The sequence below is a fragment of the Microcaecilia unicolor genome, chromosome 7, assembly GCF_901765095.1.
Source record: "Microcaecilia unicolor chromosome 7, aMicUni1.1, whole genome shotgun sequence".
Taxonomy (NCBI): Eukaryota; Metazoa; Chordata; class Amphibia; order Gymnophiona; family Siphonopidae; genus Microcaecilia; species Microcaecilia unicolor.
Genome location: NC_044037.1, coordinates 18,306,807 through 18,329,783, shown reverse-complemented (window position 1 = coordinate 18,329,783; position 22,977 = coordinate 18,306,807). Strand labels below are relative to the sequence as shown.

The 22,977-nt window shown below is 43.9% G+C and overlaps 1 protein-coding gene across 1 annotated transcript in view; it reads right to left on the bottom strand.

The window, feature by feature from the left end:
- CAPN6 (calpain 6) overlaps positions 1-22,731 on the bottom strand; it is a 155,066-nt gene extending 132,335 nt beyond the window's left edge. The window contains exon 1 of the mRNA XM_030210251.1: positions 22,427-22,731. The gene's annotated coding sequence lies outside the window, so the exon portion shown is untranslated. The remainder of the gene's footprint in view (positions 1-22,426) is intronic.
- Positions 22,732-22,977: the final 246 nt, after the last annotated feature.

Sequence of the window (22,977 nt, the reverse complement as noted above, 5' to 3'; positions counted from 1 at the left end):
GCTGCTCCTTGTGATCTTGGGCAAGTTACTTAACCCTCCATTACCTCAGGTACAAACTTAGCCCTCCTGGGACAGAGAAATATCCAGAGAACCTGAATGTAACTCACCTTGAGCTACTACTGAAAAGGGTGTGAGCAAAATCTAAATAAAAAATGATTAGTGCAGTGGGCTGAGAATCAGGGGAACTGGGTTTGATTCCCACTGCAGCTCCTTCTGGCTCTGGGCAAGTCATTTAACCCTCCAATACTCAGGTACAAAATATGTACCTGTACATAATATACAGTCTTCTTTGATTGTATCCACAGAAAGGTTGTATATCAAATCCCATCCTTTTCCCCTTTAAACATATATTTTCCTGCTGTCACAGGGACTGATATCCCTTGTCAAATTTGGCTTTTTGAGGGGACATAAACCACTGGGGATTAAGGAGGTAACCTCCCCTAATCCCTCCCGGAGTGCTGCTCAATAGGAGTTGTTAGTGGGGGGTCCCACAAAGATGTAGAAAGACTTGAAACAGTTCTGAGAAAATGACAAAAATAGTTTGGGGTTTGCACTGCAAGATGTATGAGAAGAAAGAGACTTGATGATATGAAGATGTATATCCTGGAGGAAAGGAGAGACAGGGGTGATGTGATACAGACATTTAAATATTTGAAAGATATTAATATACAAACAAATCTTTTCCAGAGGAGGGAAGGCGGTAGAACCAGAGAACATGAATAGAGATTGCAGGGTGGGGGGGGGGGGGGGGGGGACTCAGGAATGTCAGAAAGTACTTTTTCACAGAGAGGACGGTAGATATCTGGAATGCCCTCTCGTGGGACTTGGTGGAGATGAAAACGGTAATGGAATTCAAACATACGTTGGTTAAACACAAAGGAATCCTGTATGGAAAGAGAACAGAATCAAAACAAAATATAGAGGTGCAACTCCAGTAATCGAGAAGCAAAGTCTGGTGCATGTGCCCCGATCATGACTGGCAGGGGTGGACTGACAGTGATCTGGGCCCTTGGGCAGAGGGTGCGATTGGGTCCCCCCTGGGACCCCCCTGCTGCTGCCGTCAGCACTCTCCAGCTCCCCAGGTCTACCATGGTGGTCTAGTGTACTCTTTGGGGGAAAGAGAGAACCCTACTCTTTTCTGTTTGCCAAAGCTGCTCTATCCACTGCCACCGCTTCTTCTTAATGGCTTCCGAGACTGCCTATGTTGTAGTCTCGTGGGTCTTGGCAGTCTCAGCAGCCATTTTGAAGATGCGGCAGTGCCAGACAGAGTAGCAGCAGTGGACAAGAAAGAGTGGGGTTCTTTTCTACCCCCGAAGAGGCCACTAGACCACCAGAGCTCTTCAAAGTAGGCCCGGGGCTTAGCGTGTGGGCGGGACAGGGAAGGAGAGAGAAGCACTTGGCCTCTTCCTCTTAGAGCCTCTCGACCCTCTGGCACTGCCCAGTTGCCCATATGGTCAGTCTGCCTCTGATGGCTGGACAGATCTGGATGGGCTGGAGTGGGGCTTCGATGATAGCTACAGTAGTTGGAGAACAAGGTCAGTGTCAGGCAGACTTCTATGGTCTGTGCACTGAAAATGGCAAGGACAAATCAAAATCAAGTATACATATGTAATATCACATCATATAAGCTATGCTATAAGTTTATCTTGTTGGGCAGACTGGATAGACCATACTGGTCTCTATCTGCCCCGTCATCTACTATCAGGCTCATTTTCGAAAGAGAAGGATGCCCATCTTCCGACACCAATCGAGAGATGGGCGTCCTTCTCTCAAGGTCGCCCAAATTGGCATAATTGAAAGCCGATTTTGGGCGTCCTCAACTGCTTTCTGTCGCGGGGACGACCAAAATTCATGGGGGCATGTCAGCATCATACCGAAGGCGGGACTGGGGTGTGATTTAGAGATGGGTGCACTCAGCCGATAATGGAAAAAAGAAGGGCGTCCCTGATGAGCATTTGGCCGACTTTACTTGGTCCATTTGTTTTCACTACCAAGCCTTGAAAAGGTGCCTGAACTGACCAGATGACCTCCCCTTACTCCCCCAGTGGTCACCAACCCCCTCCCACCCCCCCCAAATATTTTAAAAACATTTTTTGCCACCTCTATGCCAGCCTCAAATGTCATACCCAGCTCCATCACAGCAGTATGCATGTCCCTGGAGCAGCTTTTAGTGGGTGCAGTGCACTTCAGGCAGGTGGAACCCAGGCCCAAACCCCCCCTATCTCTTACACTTGTGGTGGTAAATGTTGAGCCCTCCAACCCCTCCAACCCCACCCCCCCAAGCCCACTGTACCCACATGTAGGTGCCTCCCTTCATCCGTTAGGGCTATGGTAGTGGTGTACAGTTGTGAGGAGTGGGTTTTGGAGGAGGGTTGGGGGGGGGGTTGGCGGCTTATCACTGACGGTAAGGGAGCTATGCAACTAGGAGCAATTTCTGAAGTCCACTGCAGTGCCCCCTAGGTGCCCGGTTGGTGTCCTGGCATGTGAGGGGGACCAGTGCACTACGAATGGTGGCTCCTCCCACAACCAAATAGCTTGGATTTGGTCGTTTTTGAAATGGGTGTCCTCCGTTTCCATTATCGCCGAAAACCGGGGGTGACCATCTCAAAAAAGACCTAAGGACGACCATCTCTGAGGTCGACCTAAATTTCATGATTTGAGCATCCCCAACTGTATTATCAAAACTAAAAATGGGCGCCCATCTTGTTTCGATAATACGGGTTGCCCCGCCCCTTTACGGGGCCGTCTTGCGAGGACGCCCTCATGACAACTTGGGTGTCCCGTTCGATTATGTCTCTCCACGTTGCTTCGGGTTTTTTTGACGTTCGTATCCTGGCTTTGTAAAAGGGGAACTTAGAGGTTTATGCAAGATAAATATTTAAGTGCCAGTTTATGCCCATGTAAAAAGTGAATAGCCCTTCTCAAATGACTGTCATAGTGTATTCTATAATATACTTGTATAAGTGACAAGCTGGCTCTACTTTATCTGTTCTCTGCCCCCAGGAACACCACCATTTATATGGTACAAATAATTACCTGTGTATGTGTATCCCTAGGTAATTTTACAGCAGAGCTTCCCATAGGAACTCATATGGGCCCCTGGGAGGGCCTGACATTAGAAATCATTGGTCTGGTGCTTTCTATGGCTGCGTGAATGGGGTTGTGATCACAAAAAGATTGCTAAGCATTATTTTATAGCATGGTAAATGGTAAATTAGATTTCCATCCTGCTATTACCTCACAGTTCTAAGCGGGCTTCAACTATTTAAGAAGCCAGTTTCATTTAACTGGGAAGAAGGGGCATAATAGTAAATTTAGCAATTAAGAATAAATTGTAAATCAGTACCCTGTTTCCCTGAAAGTAAGACACCCTCCGAAAATAAGACCTAGAAGTTTTCCTGAATTGCTAGATATAAGACCTCCCCCGAAAGTAAGACCTAGCAAATTTTTGTTTGAAAGCAGGGCCTCCGAGAGCCGGACAAGGCCGCCCCCAGGCCGCTTCCCCCCACCCGAGGTCGCCGGGCCCTCCCCTCCACCCACCCTCCATCGCTCCCGGAACTAACCTTAAACGCCTCCTTTCACCTTCGCAGCAAGCAGCAGCAGTGCAGATCTCTCCTTCCTTCCATGCCCCGCCCTAACGGACGTTTCGTCAGGCGAGGGCGGAACATGGAAGGAAGGAGTGGCCTGCCCTGCTGCTGCTTGCTGCAAAGGTGAAAGGAGGTGTTTAAGGTTAGTTCCGGGAGCGACGGAGAGCAGGCGGGCCAACCCTGATCCAACCCCGATGTTTCCCCGAAAAATAAGACAGCCCCTGAAAATAAGACCTAACGCATTTTGGGGGGCAAAAATTAATATAAGACAGTGTCTTATTTTCGGGGAAACACGGTAGTTAGCATGGGATACATATTTCTGAAACAGATGGGTTTTCAAATTTTTCCTAATATAGGACTGAGAAGATTTAAATATAGGTGAAATCATAGTCCATCATCTTGCTGCTTGAAATGCCAACCCTAATTCAAAGTGACAGAAGAGAGGGTAAAACGGTATAAACAAAAACAAGAAAAAGCAACACTGGGCCTTCAGGTTGGAGATAAGTGCAGTTCTTTTATTGGAAAGTGACCCGACATGGGCTGTGTTTCGGCGCAGAAGCTCCTGCCTCAGGGGTCTAAATTAAAAACACATCAACATGAAAATCATAAATCAATAAAAAAAACAGACATTGCATATAAGGAATTATTCTAAACTATATACAACATGAAACAATTTTATGTTAATTCCACACGGTAGGAAAGAGTTTTTTGATAATTGAGGACCAAGTGATTTGAGAGAAAAACATATAATTCAAAAGGAGAAACACCACCATTTAAAATAATGAAACATATAAACGGCAAGTGACCGACTCACCTGCAAATGCGCAGTAGACTCGGAACGCTGAGAGTGTAGAAGTCCAAGCCCCGCCTCCACCAGCAGTACAGCCCAATAGGGAGGAGGGCTTGGACATGGCCGTGGAAATCGGAGGAGGAGGAGCAGGGAGGGAAGGAGGGGGCGGAACTGAGGGGAACAGATGCTGGGGGGAGGGCAGGGGAGAGAGCAGGGTTGGTGGAGGGGTGGTGGTGGGAGGCCATAGGAAAACAAAAAACTAGCCCGTTGTTAAGGGCTTAACGGCTAGTTAAAAAATAAAATAATATAAATAAAAAAAGCCCTAATTGAAAGAAATGTAATCACTTTTTACCTTTTGATGATGGAAAAGAACGACCTACAGTAACAGTCCATCTTGTTCTCAAAGCATAAATGAATGTAAAATGTGGATACTGGTAGTCTGGTGCCAAGCCATGTAAATGTTTAAAGAGAAAACACACCAGTTTGAAATAAATTCTAGCCTCAATAGGCAACCAGTGTAATGATAAATAACTGGGAGTAATCCTATCAAATGTAGACAATCCAAAAATCATTCGAACTGCTGTATTTTGTATCATTTGCAGTCTCCTCACCAGACTTTTATTACATCCTAAATAAACCAGATTACGATAATCCAGTTGAGAAAGTAAGAGAGACTGAACCAGTATTCTAAAATGATCTTGTTCGAAATATTTTCATTAGGAAGAAACATTTCTTTGTCAATGAAGAGACCTGTTTTTCCATGGTTAGAGCACTATCAATAAACACCCCTAACAATTTAATGACTGTAGAGAATTCAAAGCTTGGTTAATAGTGAAGGATTTTGGAATATGTTCTGGATGCATGTAGAAAACTACACTACATACATTAGGTCCCTTAAAAATTATCCCCTTTTCATGTGAACTTAACTGATATTTTGGAAAAGCTATATTACTAGGGACTTTCACCTTTGATTTAGATAGGAACAACGTTTTGAAATTGTATTTCCGACACATGGTTGATAGTTTTTTGGGTTCAAAGATAAATATATTTCCTGACTTCTCAGGGGAATCGCAGACTAGGAGGTGTGAACTCTTGGCTTTTAAGCCTAAGTGGGACCTTCCTAGTGCGATTCCCTTGTAAGTGTTCTATTTCTTTGAATTTTAATAATTATTTGTTGAACCTAAGAAATTACAAGAGTTTGTGGAGTTGAAAGAACAGATGAAGAACCCTCTGCAGCAACTTCCTTTAGTTACCACAGTACCGGCTGCAATTACCGATTAACCTTCCTCCCTCAGAAAATGTGAAGTGTAAGATTAACCATTTTGAGTTTTTCTTATTTTCTTTGAGATTGTTTTCCTGATCTTGGGTCTCCCAGTTGTGGACGATTGTATAACATATATTGTTGGGAGAAAATGTTTTCTTTTTTAATATCAATTTCTGTTTTCCCTTACATTTATGTGATAAATGTGAATGTAATTAAGTAAAATGATTAAAAAAAAAATTATTCCCTTTTCAGCTTATAAGTCAGCTGAAATTTCACCAGACTTTAGATCCCTAACACTGAGGAACCTAGAACAGGTTATCCTTCGACTACTGGCCTGTATGTTGCTACGTAGATTTTGTGAAATCATCTTGTGATACGCATTACAAGCTCTGGGTCCCCACAGATTTCCAGCTCTTCAATTATAGCCAAGAACATAAAAATTATGCAGTTGTTTCTCTTTCTAATCATTCTGAAATACACCAAAATGTCTTTTCGTATTATGCTGTTTAATGGACCATCAAGAAGTTAGCTTTGCACAGACGCTATCGGTCATTAAATTTTAGGGTCTCAAAGGTTCATTCATTACATTTTGTCAGCCAGACGTAATAGAGCTATAAAGCTGGGGGGGGGGGGGGGTTCTACGCAACCATCAAGGATTTTGTAATTACAAGGGTCAACAAGTGATGTCCAGGAGAATAATGTCATTACCATTAGGTTCATGGGGTGAACAATATATGGAAGGGGGTTACTGTATTCTAATACAATATCATGTTTATGATAATGTTGAGTTAAAAGTTATTGTATGGGTCAACGGTACCTTTTAGAACCTTCTTTACTGACTGGGGCTCACCAAAAAGAAATCCATGACCATGCCTGATTCAATGTCCCAACCTTTGTAGCCGATCGTTTTAGCTTCTTTATAACCATTTTCCTAATTTTATCACAGTTGTCCTTTTGAAAATTAAATGATGCCACAGTAGATTTCTTTTCTATAACAACGTGCATAAATTTTAGGAATGCCCCCGATCTGCTTATGCTCCTCCCATGGCCACCCCCCCTTTTCGGATCCAAAGACTAGAATTTACGCCCACCTCTTTATAGAATATGACTAAGATGATGTGTGTGTAAATTCTAATTGCTTAATTATCAGCACTGATTGTCCCTTTATTCAGTTAAGTTGTGTGTGGAACTTCAAGTGTAGTATCCAGGAAACCCTACCCTTTGTATCACCATTCCTCATGTCTATAGCTCTATTAGACATAGTCAGCACTGTACACATTCTATGCAGGTACTTTCTCTGTCCGTAGTGGGCTCACAATCTAAGTTGAATCTAAGAAACAGATTCGGATCAGCATGATCATACCTAAACCTACATTGCCCAAATTGCAAAGGACTTAAATACAAAGCAACTTACGTATCCTGCTTCTCCTACATAAGCTCTCAACTACGGAATGGACTCCCAAAAGCTGTGAAAACAATCCATGACCATCTAAACTTCAGGAAATCATTAAAAATCAACCTCTTCAAAAAGGCTTACCCCACCGACCCACCGTAAATCCCCACCCCCAGCAACAGAGCATAACCAATGATCATACTGGACAATATAAAAAAAAAAACAGCACCACGGGCCTTTAAAAATGGAACACAGTTCTTTAATGAATGAGCCTTGACAAAAAGACCCGACATGGGCCGTGTTTCGGTGACTAGCACCTGCGTCAGGGGTCACAGTGATGACGTGGAAAACTTGGGGAATAACTCGAATATATTCCTCTACAATATATTATTCCTTACCCCACGTCTCATGTAGTAAAAGCTACAAAGCACCAAGGCACTTTCACTTTCTGTATCTCTTGTCTTCCACAGTCCTTCCTGCAATACAAGATGTCTTCTTAGAAGATGTGCTGGTAGCAGGATGTACAGGATCCTCCCATGCAAATTTTGCTAGCTGTGGCCAGTATGTTTGCTTTTTTTTCCCCCAAAACTAAAAATATTGTCGTCTGCATCAATCAAACATAAATAACAGTCCAGTTCATTAACAGGCTTCAAAGTAGAAAGTGACACGGAGATAAAGTTTGCCCCCGTCCTCATGGGCTCTGTCCCCATCCCCGCCCTGTCCCCCTGGGATCTGTCCTCACCCCCACCACGTCCCAGCGGGATCTGTCCCCACCCAGTCCCCGTGGGCTCTGTCCCCGTTCCCATCCCTGTGGTTACTGTGGGTCCCTGTCCCCGTGTCATTCTCTAGTAGGGAAGAAGGGGGTGGCTTTTCACAAAGAAACCATGGAACAACAAATCTGTGAAATACAGTCTTTATTGGTTGTAGATGCACTTAGATATATATTTAAAGACTTGACACGGCAAAAGCCTGCTTGGATTCTACAATTTATTTTTCCTTAAAGAGGTGTCACCACACTGCTATCTTGTTCTGTGCATCATTCCCAAGCCTGCTAATGCTTCTGCCACCACCACCACCACCACTGAATCACCCCCCCCCCCCCCATTAACTAGCTTGAAAAATAAAAGAGCCATCATGAAATCTCTTTTAGCGAACTTTTTTTAATAGATGGCAATCCTAACAATAACGTAGAATGAAAGCAAGAATTCATTCGAAGAGCTGGATAAGCTCTCAGCTGTGGAAGAAGGGAGGAGGAACAGTTCCCCTGCAGTATGCTAAATATAATACAAGCAATCTTAAAAGCTATCTGTGCAGAAACTGGTAACCAGTGTAAACTTCTAAGCAAAGGTGTCATGTGATCATAGCCAGAACAGCCATAGATCATTTTGGCTGCAGCGTTTTCTAATAACTGCAACCTTTTAACTAATCTTGAACTTAATCCAACATATAACATATGTAGAGCAGGGGTGTAGCCAGCCCTCGAGGCGGGAGGGGGGCCAGAGCCCAAGGTGGGGGGGCACTTTTGGTCACTGCCCCGCCACTGTCTCCGCTGCCTTGCCGACCCCCTCCGCCGCCCACTGCAGCCACTGTACATCTTGGCTGGCGGGGTCCCCAACCCCTGCCAGCTGAAGCACCGCCGCTGCAAATACCTTGCCTGGCGGGGGTCCCCAACACCCGCCAGCTGAAGACTTCATCCAGCGCTGGTCTCTGGCACCACCACATTGCCTGCCCTGCTCTGTCTTCCCCTCACGTCATGCTCGATTTCACTAAAAGGAGTATGCCCGATGTGAGAATCCCCGCCAGGCAACCAGGGGCCCAGAGTGAATTTGGTGGGGGCCCAGACCCCTGTGGCCCCACCTAGCTACACCACTTATATAGAGTGAAGGAGTGGCCTAGTGGTTAGAGCACTGGTCTTGACATCCAGAGGTGGCTGGTTCAAATTCTGTTCCTTGTGATCTTGGGCAAGTCACTTAACCCTCCCCTGCCAGACAGGGAGCTACTACTGTAAAAGGTGCAAGTAAAATCCAAACAAAGAAAATTATAAAGCACTACAATAATCCAGCTGAGGTAGTACAACAGCTTGAACCAACATATAAAAATGTTCAGTAAAAAACATAGATCTTATTGTCATAATTTAATAAAATAACATTTTACTCTCCCCTTTGCCATTGTTAGCTTTTTCTCTTGTGTCCCATTGGGACTATGAAGAGATTTTTAACTTCAATATTTTTATTGAAAAATTCAAACACATACAATCCCCAACCCACAGGACATCTTTTCCAAACAGCTCAGTTCCCAGCACAATTAAACATTAACATTGACAAGCTGATCTTCCCTTTTAAACTGTTGAATGTTAGGTCTCTAAATAGCAGCAACTTTTTCATATCTAGGAACCAAACAGACAACCTTCCACCAGGCATTCATTGACAAATCAGTATTATCTTTCCATGCTGATAAACGCATTTGTGTAGCTAACCCCACATACATATCAAACAACTTACCTTTATCCTTGCTCAAAAGAGGAGACAAGACTGCCGATCGCATAACTAATATTTTATAACTTAATTACAAATTGGTCCACCGAGTTTCTGAGATACTCAGCTCGCCAAAATGAATGGGCGACAATGCAGATTTTTAGCAAGTTGGGGAACCACTTTCAAGGGCCCTTTTACTAAGTCGCGTAGGCACTATGCGCACCCAATGCTCGTAAATTCAGAGTTACCACCCGGCTACCATGTGGCCCGGGCAGTAATTTCATTTTTTACGCACATCCACTAGGCGCACCAGAAAAGGATTTTTATTTTCCGGCGTGTGGCGGAAATCAGGCGGTAATCTTCATTCTACATGCGTAGATGATTACTGCGCGGTTAGCGTGTGAGACCTTACCGCTAAGTCAATGGGTGGAGGTAAGGTCTCAAACCCCAAAATGGATGCATGCCAATTTTCATTTTGCAGCACGTACATTTTTGGCAAAAATAAAAAAAAGGTCTTTTTTACAGGCGCACTGAAAACTGGACCTGTGCACGTCCAATACATGCGTCTAAAACAGCGCAGGCCATTTTTTGGCGCATCTTAGTAAAACGACCCCTCAAGGAGCATTATCTCTCCATGTCTGTTGTACCAACACATAACCAAAAGTCATTTACTGGAGCTATTCCAACCCATATCTGGAAGGTTAAATTCTCCCACCACCACTGTCTCCTTTATTCCAAACGCTCTGTCCAATTCTTCTACCTGTGCTGGAGGTCTGTAGCTCCAGTGTAGCTGAAAGTGTCATCTTTCTTTTCCACCTCTTCCCCCCCCCCCCCCCCCCCCCCCACGGCCCGTGTCTTTCAGTTGCTTTGATATCTTGTTTTTTTTAAATAAAGAACTACTTCTCCCCCCCTTAGCCGAACTGAGCAGATTAAATCCTGGAATGTTCAGTTAGATTTTGACAGTGGCGTTCCTAGGGGGGGCTGACACCCGGGGCAGATCGCTGATGCGCCCCCCCCCCCGGGTGCAGCGCCCCCCGGAACAGCGCAATGCCCCCCCCCCGGCGAAAGAACCTCCAATCCCCCAGCGAAATAACCTGTTCCGGGGCAAAGGAAGCATGAAAACGAAGAGCCGACAGGCGCGCGGCACCCCCCTCAGCGGCGTGCACCCGGGGCGGACCGCCCCCACCTTGGTACACCACTGGATTTTCAGCATCCGACTGATTTAAACACAGGATATTGAGCCTGCAACTAGTGGGAAAATGTGGGGTATAAATGTGTCAAATAAAGAAATATTACTATTCTGTTTCTCTTTTAAATTTAGAAACACCCATTTTTTAAACTTAATTGTATAGAATACTCACATTATGTGTTTATTAAATATGCCCCAAAAATACACAGTTAACAACTCAACAGGAAGCACATTTTGCTTTCAGAAAACAGAGTAGGATAAAAAAAATCAAGAAAATAAAGCAGTATAGTAAAAAAGTCTTTAATAATGCAGTTCATTTGCCGGTACAAAAGTCACCTGCCCGACATGGCCACGTTTCAGCTTGCACCTGCTTCAGGGGGCATATGATGTCACCTTAATGGGGAATGATGTAAAAACAAATGCTGGGGTGAGCCACATAGAAATGCACATTTGCTCGATAGAGTTTTGGAACTGCAGAAAGGAAAAATGCTAGCTCTCACGCTGGATGTTTGAAATTTTGACAATTAAAATTGAGATTCCCAAGCCTGCAAATAGGTGGGACAATGTGGGATACAAATGCAACAAATAAAAAAATAAATAAATAAATAAATAAATAATGTAACCATCGTATGCCCCTGAAGAAGGTGCAAGCCGAATTGTGGCCTTATCCAGCAGGTGACTTTTATACCAGCAAATATACTTACTATATTGCTTTGCTTTCATGATTTTTTTTCCAACTCTATATTCTGTGGACTTTCTGTTGGTTTTTTTTTCTTTTTAGCACATTTTGCTTTACTGTAGCAATAATGTGCTCTGGCCAGCACACTTGTGATTGCCAGGTCTTATCTAGTTTAATGGTCTTCATCTTCTCTTCAAGCCAAGAACTGTTGGCAAATGATCCATCTATCAGGAATTATTACTTATCCTTCAGTGCTAAGAAAATGGTGAAATACATGCCTTTAATACAGGAGAAAACATTTATGCACATCATAGAGCTGGTGTAAGAACTTGGCCTGCATGCCAGAGATATGAGCATAACTTCTAGTAGTCTATAGGTTGTGAGTCCCACCTATGCTCCTCCCAGACCACATCCATACGTATACCTACCTGTAAAATACATGTAAGATATGCGCAAATTAAACTTATATGCAAATATATGACTTTATTATCATAATTTATGCACATATTCTCATAATTCATGCACATATTTGTGCATAAATGTTAGTGCCAACTTTATAGAATCAACCTCCATGGAGGCAGTTCTATAAGTGGCACCTCCGCGTAGGTGTCCCATATGCTGTGCAGTGAGAACCTATTCTATTACAACATCTGGGCACCCAGATCCTACTATATAAATGAAGAGTGACCGACGTGCCGTGCATGCGCAGAACAGCGCAGCATGCGCGGCACATCACAAATCTCTTCTGAGTTCCGACGTTGACTGGCGAGCACCGGGCGGGCGGGAATTGTCAGCTCCGAGGCGCACTCCGCCTCCAACAGGCACGACGAGCTGCTGCCGCCGCCGCCATGACCCAGGTGCTTTCCTCTGCCACCATCCCCCGCGGCGGCTTTCCTAGGCAGGGGGTCAGCTGCACCCGGCGTTGCTCCGACCGCTTTCTTGCCCGTTTTAATGGGCTCAATGGCTTGTTCCATTATAAAATACTAACGTAATCTGGTGTTGGTGCACCTTAAAGTTATGTGCCCACAATTACACCACCTATAGAACTGGGAATTACTGCATGACCTCCAAATTCTATAAAACAAATTGTGCATGCAAATTTCGGCATACACCCAATTTGCGCATTCAATTTAATTGAATACAGAGCCAATTGGCACTGATAATTGATATCTTATCAAGCAATTATTAGAGCTAATTGGATTTAATTACAATTTACCCATGTAAATTTAAGCACGGGATTCGCACATAAATTTTACCAGTGGGTCCAAAAAGGGGGCACTGCCATGGATGGATCGGGGGCGTTTCTCTAATTTACACACATTGTTATACAATAAAGGGGATCCGCACCTAATTAGAACATAAGAGTAGCCATATTGGGTAAGACTAGTGGTCTATGTAGCCCGGTATCCTGTTTCCAACAGTGGCCAAGCCAGGTCACAAGTACCTGGCAGAAACCCAAATCGTGGCAACACTCCATACCACAAATCCCAGGGCAAGCAGTTGCTTCCCATGTCTGCCTCACTAGCAGACTATGGACTTTTTCTCCAGGAATTTGCCAAAAGTTTTTAAATACAGTAACCGGTTTGGACAAAGCAGACTTCTACAGCACTTTACAGTCTAGGTTCACAGACAATTAATTCTCAGGAGATCGACTCCTGACACTTTCTGCTCTCCGAGGTCCTGCAGGGACTTTGTACTTCTTTCCAGCCTAGAGGCAGACTCAACATCCTTTGAGGAGTCCTCGTATCTTATTCATTGGAGACCACAAAGACCCTACACATATACTCACTATCCTCATAGAAATATATACATATAGAAGAAATGCTATATGCTATAAGGACTCAAAATTGATACATGCATCTAGCTTCTCCTACACCTGTACGCAAGCATGGAATGCATTACCAAGAGCCATAAAAACAACGCAAGATTTGGTAACCTTCCGGAAACTACTAAAGACCAACCTGTTTAATAAGACTTATCACAAAGGTCCTTCATAATTGAATTGGCACCAAAACTTCTACCTGAACAAGTTATCTTTCATCGCTTACTATTTGTTCACTATACTCACCATGATATTTGTTCACTATAATCAAAATGTCTTTATTGAATGTTTCATACTACCCTAGTTCTCTTACACCTGAAATGATTTATATACCTTTTATTTCTAATTTATGTTATATTTCTCTACTTTAAATGCAATAATATTCTGTATCTCTCCTTTTGGTAATGGTACCTGCCATTACGGCATAATGTAAGCCACATTGAGCCTGCAAAGAGGTGGGAAAATGTGGGATACAAATGCAATAAATAAATAAATATTAGAAGTGTTATAGTTATTTCTAATCAATAATCCACATATTGACAAAAATCCAGGTGGCTAGCTGAGAAGGAAGATTTCTACAATGTGACCAAACTATAATTATTCAGTTACCTTTTTTTTGTGTATTATTATTATATCTTTAATATGTGAATGCAAATCACTGTTCACTTACGGGGCTTTTGCTGCGTAAGCTCTGGATCCAGCACTCATTGTATGTTTCTTGTTAAATCCAATCTGCTAACAATTAACCTTGTTGCGCAAATCCTAGACCTTAAAAAAAGGCCGCCTGCCGGGACACTTAATCACTGTGTTCTTTGTGTGGTGTTCCTGTTCTCTGATGGGGTGAGGGGAGGGGGGGAATGCATGGGAGATGAGGGGGTTCATAAAAAAAATAGGCACGGTACACATTTATTATCTAAAAAGAAAACAGTATTAAAGCTTAACTTCTTGACTGATTTGTTTTTTTTTTTTATAGCTGTCATATATAACTCTCCCTCATTTAAATTCTTTCCCTCATTGCCAGTTTCCCTTAGAGCATTTCCTACACCATTGCCCCCCTCTGAGTAAACTCTTTGTGGCAATAGCTCAGTAGAGTTTTGCTCCGTCTTCTGGGCAAGTTCCAATGTGATTCTCACTTTAGATAAAAGCCTGGTATTGTCTCCTCCATTGCTAAATTTTCCTATGTGATACTGCTGACTTATTTGCCCTCTAATTCCAAATGCAGGCCATCACTTTCTGGATTATCTTTGTGCATCGATTCTAATGGTTAATACCGTGGAGTGGAGGAGTAGCCTAATGGTTATAAGTACATAAGTATTGCCATACTGGGAAAGATCAAGGTCCATCAAGCCCAGCATCCTATTTCCAACAGTGACCAATCCAGATCACAAATACCTGGCAAGATCCCCAAAACGTACAAAACATTTTATACTGCTTATCCCAGAAATAGTGGATTTTCCCCCAAGTCCATTTAATAATGGTCTATGGACTTTTCCTTTAGGAAGCCGTCCAAACCTTTTTTTTTTTTTTAATTTATATTTATTAACTTTTTCCATTATATTACAAGACATTTCTTGTTCAGGTATAGTATACAGTAATTAAAAAGAAAAAACATGAAAGTAAACCTTCACTAAGGAAAATTTATACTCAAGTCCATAAATGTGATCCAAGATTTCAGGAAAATTACGGAGACAAAGTATAAGGAATTAATAAAGATTATACAAAAGCTGCTAAGAAGAGCACAAATATTATTAACGTTTTTCCATTTTCACTGAGGTTATAAGCGAAGACACATGCGACGGCTGTGTAAATACATATTTTCTTTCTTTAAACCTTATTATGCACTTGCAGGGGTACCTTAAAAAAAAAGTACCCCCCAAGTGCAACACCTCAGGCCTAAGAAGTAAGAATTGTTTCCTTCGTCGGCGAGTCTCCTTAGAGACATCAGGAAAAAGTAAAACTTTTAAACCAAAAAAAGGGTTTATCTTTATTACGGAAAAACAAACGAAAGAGCAAATTCTTATCTGGTAATAATACCACTGTGGCGACTAGCGTGGCCGCAGTCGCCAATTCAGTATCAGAAGTTTCAAGTAACAAGGAAATATCAATCGGGGCTTCAGGTACCGGGGTTCCTTTCCCAGGAATGTAGTAAACCATAGACATTGGAGGCAGATTCTGTTCCGGAATTAATAAATTTTCACGCATATAGCGTTTCAACATATCTATTGGAGTTACATTCTGAAGTCGAGGAAAATTAGTAAATCTAAGATTATGATTTTTAGTGTAATTTTCAAAAATTTCCATTTTGTCTCTAAGACTAGTCAAGTCTTTCACCATAATAGGTTGTAAGGTTTCAATCTTCAGAAGTCTCTGATCCAGGTTAACTATTTTACCATTTAAGTCTTTAATCTGTTGATCTTGTACACCTAAGTTACTTTCCAAAGATTTCACTTTAGGTTGAAGGTCATTGATCTGCTTAAGAAAAACTTGACCAAGATTGGAAACCAAGTCCCACAAAGCCTCTAGTGTAACATCTTTAGGTTTAATCATAAACTCTACTGGTAATTCAAACCTCACAGGCAGATCAGCGTCCTCACTTCGCCCCTCAGCTTTTCTCCCCTCAGTTTGCAACGATTCCACGGGCAAACTGATCTCCAGTCCCTCCTCGGTCGCAAAAGAGGCTTCGATTCGGCGTTTTTCTTCTGGGCCCCTAACCTCAATGGGAGTAGACCCTGTCGAATCCAAAAAGAAGGAACTGGCGCCAATCGGCTGGGGAGGAGGTGTACGTTCAGCGGGGCTAAGAGTAACTTCAAGTCCAGAGAGCGCCAAAGTCTCCGTTTCGCCGGCGCTTACACCTGGTTGCAACCCGCTTCCATTATGGGCTCCTTGCGGTCTCAAGTAACGATCCATCGGACCAGGTAAGGAGGGTGGTAACGGGGAAGCCCTGCCCGCTATTCTTCCTCTTCGTTTCGGCATGTTAGAAGCTTGAGTCAACGCGACCTAGCAGCTTAGCGCCATCTTGGATCGAGTTTGGTCCAAACCTTTTTTTAAATTCCGCTAAGCTAACCGCCTTTACCACATTCTCTGGCAACGAATTTCAGAGTTTAATTAAACGTTGAGTGAAGAAAGATTTTCTCCGATTTGTTTTAAATTTACTACATTGTAGCTTCATCACATGCCCCTAGTCCTAGTATTTTGGAAAGCGTGAACAGACACTTCACATCTACCCGTTCAACTCCACTCATTATTTTATAGACCTCTATCATATCTCCCCTCAGCCGCCTTTTCTCCAAGCTGAAGAGCCCTACCCGCTTTAGCCTTTCCTCATAGGGAAGTTGTCCCATCCCCTTTATCATTTTCGTCACCCTTCTCTGCACCTTTTCTAATTCCACTATATCTTTTTTGAGATACGGCGACCAGAATTGAACACAATATTTGAGGTGCGGTCGCACCATGGAGCGATATAAGGGCATTATAACATCCTCATTTCTGTTTTCCATTCCTCTCCTAATAATACCTATTTGCTTTCTTAGCCACAGCAGCACACTGAGCAGAAGGTTTCAAAGTATCATCAACGACGACACCTAGATTCCTTTCTTGGTCCGTGACTCCTAAAGTGGAACCTTGCATGATGTAGATATAATTCAGGTTCCTCTTTCCCACATGCATCACTTTGCACTTGTTCACATTAAACGTCACCTGCCATTTAGACGCCCAGTCTCCTTGTCTTAGATAATCTTAGCTTATCACCTCTCGCCTAGATTATTGCAACCTGCTTCTCACCGGCCTCCCACTTAGCCATCTCTCTCCTCTTCAATTAGTCCAAAACTCTGCTGTGCGACTCATTTTCCACCAGAGTCGCTATGCTCACATTAGCCCTCTCCTCAAGTCACTTCATTGGCTCACTATCTGTTTCCGCATTCAATTCAAACTTCTCTTACTGACCTATAAGTGAATTCACTCTACCACTCTCCAGTACCTCTCCACTCTTGTCTCTCCCTACACTCCCCCCTCGGGTACTCCGTTCTGTGGATAAATCTCTCTTTTGTCTTTCCCCTTCTCCTCTACTGCTAATTCCAGACTCTGTTCCTTTTATCTCGCTGCACCTCACGCCTGGAATAGGCTTCCCGAGCCTCTACGTCTGGCCCCATCTTTGGCCATTTTCAAATCCAGGCTAAAAGCCCACCTCTTTAACGCTGCTTTTGACTCCTAACCACTACTCACTTGCTCTGTACTCCTTTTAGCCCCACCTCTTGAATTCCCTTACCTCTTAGTTGTTCTGTCTGTTTGCCTGTCCTATTTAGATTGTGAGCTCTTTGGGCAGGGACTGTCTTTTCATGTATGGTGTACAGCGCTGCGTATGCCTTGTAGCGCTATAGAAGTGATAAGTAGAATAGTAGTAGTAATGTAGAAGCCTGCCCTTGCAGATCAGGAACGCGGCCGCGCAGGCTTCTGTTTCTGTGAGTCTGACATCCTGCACACACGTGCAGGACGTCAGACTCACAGAAACAGAAGCCTGCGCAGCTGCGTTGCTGATCTGCAAGGGCAGGCTTCTAGATGGAATGTTGCTAGTGGAGGAGTAGCCTAGTGGTTAGTGCAGTGGAACATGGGATGTTGTTACTATTTGAGATTCTGGAATGTTGCTATTACTTGAGATTCTACATGGAATGTTGCTACTATTGGAGATTCTGTTGCTACTATTTCAGATTCTACATGGAATGTTGCTATTCCACTAGCAACATTCCATATTTAGATTGTGAGCTCTTTGAGCAGGGGGACTGTCTTTTCATGTATGGTGTACAGCGCTGCGTATGCCTTGTAGCGCTATAAAAGTGATAAGTAGTAGTAATAGTAGATTGTAAACTGCCCTGAAGGACTCCGAAGGGCGGGATAGTAAATACTGAATAACTTGGAAATTTACTGCAGTGACATGAGATCCAGCAGAAGCAGGTTTAAGTACCACTGTCGCTCCTTGTGACCCTGGGCAAGTCACTTAGAGGCCCTTTTACTAAGGTGTGGTAGGCACTACTGTGTGGCAAAAATCTCTACCACTGAACGCACTGAGGTATCCTGTGGTAGCGTGCCCATCAGCGCATGCTAATCCCGTGCTGAAAAATGGGTGAGGTGTAGCTATGGGCAGAAAAGTAGGCCATGCCTGCACTAATTGGGTAGCACAGAAGCATTGTCGTCACTGCCCAATGACCACGGGATTAGAGGGGAAGACCTAAGCGCCAAGTCCTTATCCAACCATGGCCTTAACCCTTTCATTTATGCAGACGATGTTATTATATACATTCCATACAATATCAAACTGACAGAAATCACCACAAAATAAAACTCAACTTGAACACCATGGACTCATGGGCAAATGCATTTCAACTAAAACTCAATAAAGAAAAAAAACGCATTGTCTCATCCTCTCATCCCAACACAGCACGGACATCCCCACAAGTATCATTCTGTGTAACACTTTTCCGTACAAGTGAAGTGCTGGATTTAATTTGTAAAACTTATACGTAACAAAAAATAATAAAAAAGAAAAAGAAGTAGGTAGCTTCTGGTTTCAGGACCTGCATTTCTTGGAGATAGTCTTCGGATAATTTACCGCATGCAACTGCTGCACTTACGACTAAGTTCAATAAATGGTACCTAAAAATTGTCGCCAAAAAAACAGCGCTTAGCGCTAATCTATAAATGGCATTCAAGGTTAGGTGGGATTTATAGAATAGCACTTAGCACTGGGAACTGTGACTACTTTTAGGAATGACCATTTACACCCACGAAAACCCTGGTGCACATCCCCATGCTCCCCTTTAGTCTATAGCAGCGCGCATAAATTGTGGGAATGCCCCTGATCTGCCCATGACTCTCCCATGGATTTTATGCACAGATCTGACCACATGAATTATGCACGTAAATTTAAATTAATGCCAATTAGCACTGATAATTGTTAACATTCAAGTATTGGCACTAATTGGCTCGTTATTCAATTAATTTCTGCATGCAAATTGAGCGAATTTTATAGCATTTATACCTGCCATACAGCTGGCGGGAATGTGCATAAATGCAAACTTACACTAGGAATGGTAATTACACGCATAATTGTCAATAACGAATTTGCAATTGGCATTCAGTATCCTAGTACCTAACTTTAGGACACATGTAGAAAATTTACCACCAAGAGGGGCATAATCAAACAGGGACGACCATCTCTAAGGGCGTCCATCTCTAAGGACGTCTCGTGAAGGGGTGGGGAAACCCGTATTATCGAACAAAAGATGGACGTCCATCTTTCGTTTCGATAATACGGTCAGGGACTCCCAAATCTCAACATTTAGGTCAACCTTAGAGATGGTCGACTTAAATGTAGAGATCGCTGACCTTAGAGATGGGCGACCTCAGTTTTTGCAGATAAAGGAAACCAAGGATGCCCTTCTCAAAAACGACCAAATCCAAGGCATTTGGTCATGGGAGGAGCCAGCATTCATAGTGCACTGGTCCTTCCTCACATGCCAGGACACCAACCAGGCCCCCTAGGGGGCACTGCAGTGAACTTCAGAAATCGTTCCAGTGCATAGCTCCCTTACCTTGGGTGCTGAGCCCCCCAAACCCTCCCCAAAAACCCACTCCCCACAACTGTACACCACTACCATAGCCCTAAGGGGTGAAGGGGGGCACCTACATGTGGGTACAGTGGGTTTGTGGTGGGTTTTGAAGGGCTCAACATTTACCACCACAAGTGTAACAGGTGGGGGGATGGGCCTGGGTCCGCCTGCCTAAGGTGCACTGCACCCACTAAAACTGCTCCAGGGACCTGCATACTGCTGCGATGGACCTGAGTATGACATTTGAGGCTGGCATAGAGGCTGGCAAAAGAGTTTTTAAAGTTGTTTTTTTGAGGGTGGCAGAGGGTTTGTGACCGCTGGGGGGAGTCAGGGGAGGTCATCCCCAATTCCCTCCGGTGGTCATCTGGTCAGTTCGGGCACCTTTTCGAGGTTTGGTCGTGAAAAAAAAGGGACCAAGTAAAGTCAACCAAATTCTTGTCAGGGACGCTCTTCTTTTTTCCATTATCGGTCGAGGACGCACATCTCTTAACCACGCCCCCGTCCCACCTTCGGTACACTGCCGACACGCCCCCGTGAACTTTGGTCATCCCCGCGATGGAAAGCAGTTGAGGACGCCCAAAATCAGCTTTCGATTATGCCGATTTGGGCGACCCTGAGAGAAGGACGCCCATTTCCCGATTTGTGTCAGAAGATGGGCGTCCTTCTCTTTCGAAAATGCCCCTGCAAGCGTTCACACAAGACCAAAGCCTATATTTTCCAGTCGTCTGTGATTTAAACAAAAAAAAAAGGCAACTGTTCATTTTAACCTGAAATATGTTCACAGGCATCTCTTCAAACTTCTCAGGAAGACTTAACATGAGCTTCTCCAGTCAGCTGCGTTTCTAATTCTCAAACCTCTTAATGGGAATGCAGTACTCCAGAGACTTAAACTGGACAAGCACTTGGCACTATGCCATCAAGTTACATAACATGTTCCTTACCCAGAGATTTTACAGTCCCAAATAATGAATATTGTTCAGCACAGATGAGATACTGAAGAGGAGGAGCTGAGAGATTTCTAGCCAGCTCAGGGGACTGGGCAAGTGCACTCTTGGTAATCTCTTACGACCACAAACTGAAGGAAACCGTGCCACAAATCAGAAAACCCCACCACGCAAAGCAATGAAACCCATGGACCAGACCTACTGTGAGCCCTCTAGGAACAGAGAAAGTACCTGCAGGTAATGGGAATGGGGCTTGATATACCACCTTTTTGTGGTTTTTGAAACTATATTCAAAGCGGTTTACATAGTAATATACAGGTACTTAGTTGTACCTGGGGCAATGGAGGGTTAAGTGACTTGCCCAGAGTCACAAGTAGCTGCAGTGGGAATCAAACTCAGTTCCCCAGGATCAGAGTCCGCTGCACTAACCACTAGGCTACTCCTCCACTAACAACAGTCCATGTAGAAGCCTGCCCTTGCAGATCACCAATGCAGCCACTTTGCTGATCTGCAAGGGCAGGTTTCTACATGGAAGTTGCTAGTGGAATAGCAACATTCCATGTAGAATCTCATATAGGAAGAGGGAACGGGGACTTGATATTCCACCCTTCTGTGGTTTTTGCAACTACATTCAAAGTGGTTTACATATATGCAGGCATTTATTTTGTACCAGGGGTAATGGAGGGGTAAGTGACTTGCCCAGAGTCACAAGGAGCTACAGCAGGAATCAAACCCAGTTCCCTAGGATCAAAGTCCACTGCACTAACCACTAGGCTACTTCTCCACTCCTTGGGATTCTGGCATCTTGCTATTCTTTGGGGTTCTACATGGAATGTTGCTGCTCTTGGAATGAGACTGTCCATGGAATCTTATTAATGGGACTTGATATACTGCCTTTCTGAGGTTTTTGCAACTACATTCAAAGTGGTTTACATATATTCAGGTACTTATTTTGTACCAGGGGCAATGGAGGGTTAAGTGACTTGCCCAGAGTCACAAGGAGCTGCAGTGGAAATCAAGCCCAGCTCCCCAGGATCAGAGTCCGTTGCACTAACCACTAGGCTACTCTTCCATGCTGTAATGTGTACACCACAGCGTATGTCTAGTAGTGCTATAGAAATGATTAGTAGTAGTACGTTTATAAAATACCGCTTTTGGTGGAAAACTATGGAGCACAGAATTTGCGACTGGTCAGCCACAGGTAAGACTAGGTGATGCAGAAGAGTCACAAAAACGGAATGGAGGAGCTGGAGAGGAGTGAGCTTACTAGAGGGAAGTGGTGATTTTCTAGAGTTTATCCAATTAACACTCATTTTAAGTTTTTTTTTCCATTGGGGATATTTATCAGTGTTAATTGGTTAAAACCTAAAATCAGAAGCCCTAAATATAATGGAGCCCAATATTAAGCCTCTTCTGCAGACCAGAGGTGGCTGCATGCTGGAATCTAGTCCAGAGATTTCCCACTGCTTAATCCCACTCCTGTGCTAGTTTACTGATCACTCCAAATAGAAAGCAGGCCCTGGAAGGCTGATACACGTTCAAATATGTGATGCACTAGTAAAGTATCGACTGCAGCAGTTAAATTCAATTATACTTTACAGCATGAAGCTGGTGAGTAACAGAGGCACGCAAGAGCTAAGAGACAAATGTTTAATGCATTCTTTTGGGGCATTCAGACTTACCCTTTGGAGTCTGTCTTGCAGGACTGCTCTGATGTCTCCCAGCTGTCAGCCACACACAGATACAAGCAACAAAATCTTTCAAAGATCAATACAGCAAAACATCCCTCCAGTTTCCCAACCTGCAGCCTCTGACGTCCCAGGCTTCCATTCTGAGAGGCGGAGCCTCTGAATAAGTTTCGGAATCCCTGCAACTTGTACAGACAGCGACCGAGTCTTGTGAGGGGAGGGGCGTGTACAGGCTGAGGCAGACAGGGTTCCTCCTGCAGCTGGGCTCTGCCGGAACCTTCCATCCAGCCCAGTGAGGGAGCGAGAACTCTGCTGGAAAGCTAGATGAGGGAGGAGAGAGAGGAAGAGGGCAAAGGCTGGGCCAGCGGGGGGGGGGGGGGGGGGGGGGGGGGGGGTGGGGGGGGGGGGGAGACGGAGTGAGAGCTTTGTGCATTTCTGGCATTCTTTGCTTGTAACCTGGCACAGATGAGGGCACTTCAGTGGATTATAAAAGGAGCATTGCACAAGATGTCAATGTTTTGATATCTTTTAGGCACCTCCTAGCT